A 6,612-nucleotide genomic window follows, 5' to 3' on the forward strand; every position below is an offset into this window, starting at 1 on the left:
CTGCATCTTACCCCAGCCTTTACCAGGAAAGAGTCCATTCATGGATCTCCTTGTGATCACGAGATCTTCCCTGAATATATTACTATATAGCTTTTCCTCTGTGTATCTGAGACTTAGGTGTATATCAAAATAACCTGGCCATAAGACACAGAATATTTAGTGCTGGTGTGCCTATAACTCACTTAAATTCTACTTTAACACAACTCTTAGAGGATGTGGCAGTACAATTTTGTGGATTTTGTTGTTTTTTATTTGAAAGTACACATATTTTAAACACTTTAGAGTTATTTAAAAGAGATGTACATAAAAAAGAGAGAGGTACAAAAATAGAGATATTTTATTTAAAAAAAAACACATGCAAAAATAAAGAAAACTATGTGGAAAGAATACATCTTCTTCCATTATTGTCTTCATATTTTTACAACTTGATGCTCGAGTTAAACAAAGGATTTGGGGACATTTGTTTGGCAGGTAGTCACTATATCCATCAAAAAACATTTATCCCTTTCTTTAGTATTTTTGACACCATAACAACAGTATCATTTTCCAGCCTAGACTCTCACAGGAGAACACATTTCTTGTTGAATATAGAGAAATTCTGTTTAGGGACTGGTCCAGTCTCCAGGAAACTGATATACGTTTCACCTAGAAGCTCCCTGTGTTGTAGCAGAGCATTCAGCTGTCGAATATTCTAGCATCTGTTCCCCAGCACATGTCAAGGAAGCAAGGACATTTTCAACCAAGTACTCCCTAGGATTAGCATCTGTAAGTAGAAAAGAAAACAGCAAAAGATGCGTTGGGCACTGATGGAAAGGTTTCCCCTTACAGAACTTGGAATAGGGACTGTGGCATATAAATGATTCAGCTGAGGTTAATGACCCAGGGCATTGAAGCCTTATGGAGGTAGTGTCCCCTTGGAATAAGTTTGCTCCTGCCCTTCCACAATGTCACTCTCTGAGTGGTTTCACTTTGTTCTTTTGGCACAGTCTCAAGCTTAATGTGCATCCAGGAAAACTCCACAGACTGACAAGCAGAATTCAGGGTCTGTGAACATTCGGGATGTTTGGCGTTTCTGAATTACTGATGGGATAACCCTCCAATCTTCTCAAAATCATTTTTTTATTTTCTTATTCTGCTTTATATCAAGTCTGGCATGCATTTCTTAGGTTAAGATCTGGTGAGATCTGGTTGTGAATGTTGATTCTCATCATACAGGACAACTGAAGGCAGATTTGGGTCGGTTACAACTGATCTTAAATTACTTGCTTGGATCCATCCCTGGCTGCTTCCAGAGCTTAGAGCCCATATGTTACACCTACCTACACGCAGACTCCAAATTGCAAAGTTGTCCAAAACTGGCAAGAATCATGTGATGGACATCATTATCCAAAGAACATGTATAAAGACACCAATTGGTGTCAACATACTTTATATACAACCAGAGGTATGAAAAACTGTGCTGTATATGTGTAATAAGAATTATAATGCATTCCATTGTCATTTATTTTTTAAAAATCAATTTAAAAAAATCTGCATCTTCAAGGGTGAGCCACCTTCCTCTTCTCATCAGGGCAAGGACTCTGCTTTTTTACTCTCTAAAGGCATTGCTGCTTCTGTGAATTTGCATAGTTCTCTTCTCTTCACTGACTGGTATCTTTCACTACCTGTGGGTTTTTTTTTTTTTTTCCCATCCTTATAATGTTTTCCTACAAATGTGTTGCCTTGGTCGTGAATCGACTTCTGGGCATCCTCGCTGCTTCCAGTTCTACTACTAACCTATATACTTTCAGCCAATTCCTTGTGTGAATTTCTGATAAAGACCTACTTACACTTTTAGTGCCAGGCCCCAGTTTTATAGATAGTTAATTTCCATCCTTGAGTTAGATGCCCATCTTTGACTCAATCAATCATGGATGAATGATGGAACACAGGTCTTGTGACACTAGCCACAGTAATTCAGTCCTTCTCTGCCATTTGGCAGGGATATAGGTAGCCATTTCTCCTATAATGGCCAATGCATAGCCAGCAACAGGAAGCACAGAATCATTCAAAATGGTTTTGAAATACTTGTGAATGTGACCTCTTGAATGGTACTTTCCTCAGTTGTAAGTAAGAAATGATAATGTCCTAGGATTATGTACATAAGTGAGTAGCACGATATTTCCAATTTTAATCAAAGACACTTTGAATAGTTACAGTAATAGTATTAGTAGTCATAACATTTGTATAATTTTAGTAGTAATAACAACAGTGCTCGCTTTGACAGCACATATACTAAAATTGGATCGATACAGAGAAGATTAGCATGGCCCCAGCACAAGGATGACATGCAAATTCATGAAGCCTTCCATATTTTTATCCACTTTCTTCTCAGCAGCACATGAATCCTTCTCTAAAATAGACCATATAGTATGCCACAAAGCAACTCTTAGCAAATACAAAGAAAATAGAGATACCACCCTGCATTCTGTCAGATCATAATGGAATGAAATTAGAAATCAATGATAAAATAAAAAATAGAAGCTACTCCAGCACCTGGAGACGAAACGATATGCTACTGAATGAACAATGGGTTGCAAAAGACATCAAAGAGAAGATTAAAAAATGCTTAGAGGTGGGCTGGGAATGTGGCTCAAGTGGTAGCACGCTCGCCTGGCATGCGTGCGGCCCGGGTTCGATCCTCAGCACCACATACAAACAAAGATGTTGTGTCTGCCAAAGAAACTAAAAAATAAATATTAAAAAAATTCTCTCTCTCTCTCTCTCTCTCTCTCTCTCTCTCTCTCTCTCTCTCTGCCTCTCTCCCTCTTTCTAAAAAAAAATGCTTAGAGGTGAATGAGAACACTGATAAAACATATCAAAGTCTCTGGGACACTATGAAGGCAGTACTAAGAGGATAGTTCATTGCATGGAGTTCACTCCTTAAAAGAAGAGAAAGTCAACAAATAAATGACCTAAAATTTTATCTCAAAGCCCTAGAAAAAGAAGAAAAAATCAACACCAAAAAACAGTAGAAGATAGAAAATAATGAAAATCAGAGCTGAAATCAATGAAATTGAAACAAACAATTGAAAAAATTGACAAAACAAAAAGTTGGTTCTTTGAAAAAATAAATAAAATTGATAAACCCTTAGCCATGCTAAAGAAGGGAAGGAGAGAGAAAAATGGAATTACTAACATCCTTGATGAAAAAGGAAATATCATGATGGGCTCTACAGAAATACAGAAAATAATTAGAAATTATTTTGAAAATTTGTACTCCAATAAAATAGAAAATATTGAAGGCATCAACAAATTTCTAGAGTCATATGATTTGCCCAAACTGAATCAGGATGATACACAGAAGTTGAACAGATCAATTTCAAGCAATGAAATAGAAGCCTACCAACCAGGACCAGATGGATACACAGCTGAGTTCTACCAAACCTTCAAAGAAGAACTAATACCAATACTCCTCAAATTATTTCATGAAATAGAAAAAGAGGGAACACTTCCAAACTCATCCTATGAGGCCAATATGACTCTGATTCCAAAACCAGACAAAGACACATCAAAGAAAGAAAACTTTATACCAATATCTCTAATGAACATAGATGCAAAAATTCTCAATAAAATTCTGGCAAATCTAATACAAAAACATATCAAAAAGATAGTGCACCACAATCAAGTGGAGTTCATCTCAAGGATGTAAGGTTGGTTCAACATATGAAAATCAATAGATGTAATTTATCACATCAATAGACTTAAAGATAAGAATCATATGATCATCTCAATAGATGCAGAAAAAGCACTTGACAAAATACAGCACCTCTTCATGTTCAAAACACTAGAAAGTCTAGTGATAATAGGAACATATCTCAACATTGTAAAAGCTATCTATGCTAAGCCCCAGGCCAACATCATTCTAAATGGAGAAAATTGAAAGAATTCCCTCTAAAAACTGGAACAAGACAAGGATGCCCTCTTTCACCACTTCTATTTAATATAGTTCTTAAAACACTGGCCAGAGCAATTAGACAGACAAAAGAAATTAAAGGGATATGGATAGGAAAAGAAGAACTCAAACTATCACTGTTTGCCGACAATATGATTCTATACCCCATGTCAAGAGGAAACTCCAAGCCTACTGAGTAGTGATTCCTCATTCTTTCTTTTTCACCACCCCTGACACCAACTCATTGGCCTTTGTCTAGGTAAGTTTGGCCATTCAGGCTGTTTCCCACAAATGTCATAATACAGCATGTGGTCTTCTGTGTTTGGCTTTGTTCAATTAGCATACTATTTTCAAGATTCTTCCATTCCATACATGTATGGATACATGGATACATGGCTGAATTGTGTGAATATAGCACATTTTATTTCTCTATCGATCAGTTAGCTGATGGACATCTGGATGCTCTCATTTCTTCACAGCTTAACTCTACCTGGTGATTCCTGCTGGGCTTAGGTATCGATCATCTGCAATGCTCATCTTGTATTCTCTTAAGAATAGTGTCCCTGGAATTGTGCAACCTGAATGCTTTCTTCCTAAACAGAAACTTATTTTACATGCATACTGACCCTGCTGGCTATCCAGCCTCCTAAAGCCCATCTTGGAGCATATCTTCCTGTACTCAAAATCTAATATAATAATACTAATTATAATAGTTACAATCTATTAAATTCTAGGTTTGCAACAGACATTTTCCCATAAGCTTTATGTAAATGATCTTATTTAATGCTCACAATTATATAAGATAGGTATTCTTTGTATTCTCCACATGAGGAAACTGAGTCACAGTGTACATAAGAAATTTTCCAGGGTTATGTGGCAGGAAACAGAGTGGGAACCCTGTAGCAGCAGAGAGACCTTAAGGTAACACCTAGTAGTCCTGGCCTGCTGGTGTTCAGCCTTTTCACAATCCACTGTCTTCGTATTGGATGGATGTGGGACTTGTTTCTAAGCAACAGAGCTTGACAAAGGTGATGTTGGGATAGGGTGGAATGCAATGTTTTCTGGACAATGGCAATACTGTTTTCCAAAGCAATCATTGCCATTTTTATATCCCCAACAACAGTGAAGAAGAATTTCCTCTCTCCATGTCACTGCCAACACTTACCATGGTCATTTTTAATCTCATTCCAGTGTGTGACTTATCTATTAACCTTCTTAGTTTCTTTCCAAAAGCATAGGTGTTTGATTTTGATGAATTCCAATGTATCTGCCAATTTCTGGGATTTATTTTCATAGTGAAGCTCCACCTGCTCGGATACTGTGTCCTTCTGCTTTAATGATCTTGGTGTCCTCAGCTCTTAGCCTGTTTTCCCTACTGGTCTGCTGACCTCTGCCTTGCTTTCCCCCTCTGCATGTGGCCAGAAACCATCGGCACAGAAGATGCCAGGGCAGTAGTTGGGATCACCTTTTTTACTGGCATCTCCCATTGTCCTTCATTACCTCCTGGCCCATGTCCAACCATCTAGTGCTTCGTGTATTATTTCAGTCCTTTGATTGTGCCAATCAAAAAGGTGAAACCCAGGTTGCTCCATCCTCATTAGAATAGAAGCTCTTAACCACAAGCTTCCTAAAAGTAGAGAATAGGTCTTTTATTATGAATGTTCTCTGCCACATGTTGTAAAAACCTTGTATATGGCAGATGCTCAAAATTAACTTTTATTTACAGTTGAAACTTGCTTAAAAGTGAAAACGGAAATAAATCTGTCTCAGCTTGTTTTTATATCTATAATATCTCAAAAGTAGAGTGCAATGAAATGAAAATCCAGTTTAGTTCAAAGTCCAGAGTAATTGAAATTTAGTTAACTGAACCCTTGGAAATTCACCCTCAAGGCAAATTTTTATAGCTTCAGGGCATTTTGTTTCCTGTTCTATAATTAATTCATAAACATTATTTTTTTACATATTAAAACAAATTTATATTTCAGACAAGGTTTTAGAAGTAATGATAAAAATGTCTTATGTAAATCTGAATATTCTTTCTAATTTGCTTCTGTCATTAACTTCTGTTTCTCATTTACTAACTCTTCAGTATGAAAAATGAAAGAATTTAAATTTCTTTACTTTTTAAAATTCATGAAGATTCAACCACATTGAGTTATTTACTGAATCGAATTAGTTTATTGTCATGAGACATGTTTAAGATTCTGAAGCATATATTCTAAATCAATTTTTAAGTTTTTATTATTGGGATTAAAGGAAGAAACCCTAACTCTGATTTTTCTTTTTGAAAACTTTTGGAAGGAAGAGGATGAATTATAGGGCAATACTTAAACTACACATTGATTTTCAGCTAAATTTATTCAAGAAATAGCATTTATTTCAATTTTCAATGTATCCAAATTAGTTCTACAATCTAGTAGTTTCCCCAAAGTGTTAGCTTTATTTATCATCATTAACACCATGATTATTAATACCGTTACACTCATACTGACTTGAATGTAGTGATTGTACTTAATGTTATTTTGGAAGAAATTTTTATTTATTTTGGATGAAACTGAGTAGAGCATGGGTAGGACTTATAAAATGCTAGGCTGGTATAAGAAGTTCAAAAAATGCTGGTGAAATTGAATTGTACTCAGCAATAGAAGCTAGTGAATTACTTGGCACTTTCTTTTGCT

The 6,612-nt window shown here is 36.0% G+C and overlaps 1 non-coding gene across 1 annotated transcript; it reads left to right on the top strand.

Annotated features, from left to right (window-relative positions):
- The first annotated feature begins 2,250 nt into the window (after positions 1 to 2,250).
- On the top strand, positions 2,251 to 2,357 carry LOC143380882 (U6 spliceosomal RNA). The gene has a single exon (XR_013088751.1). It is a non-coding gene; the product is annotated as a U6 spliceosomal RNA (small nuclear RNA).
- The last annotated feature ends 4,255 nt before the right edge of the window (positions 2,358 to 6,612 follow it).

This window comes from Callospermophilus lateralis, chromosome 14 (genome assembly GCF_048772815.1).
Source record: "Callospermophilus lateralis isolate mCalLat2 chromosome 14, mCalLat2.hap1, whole genome shotgun sequence".
NCBI lineage: Eukaryota > Metazoa > Chordata > Mammalia > Rodentia > Sciuridae > Callospermophilus > Callospermophilus lateralis.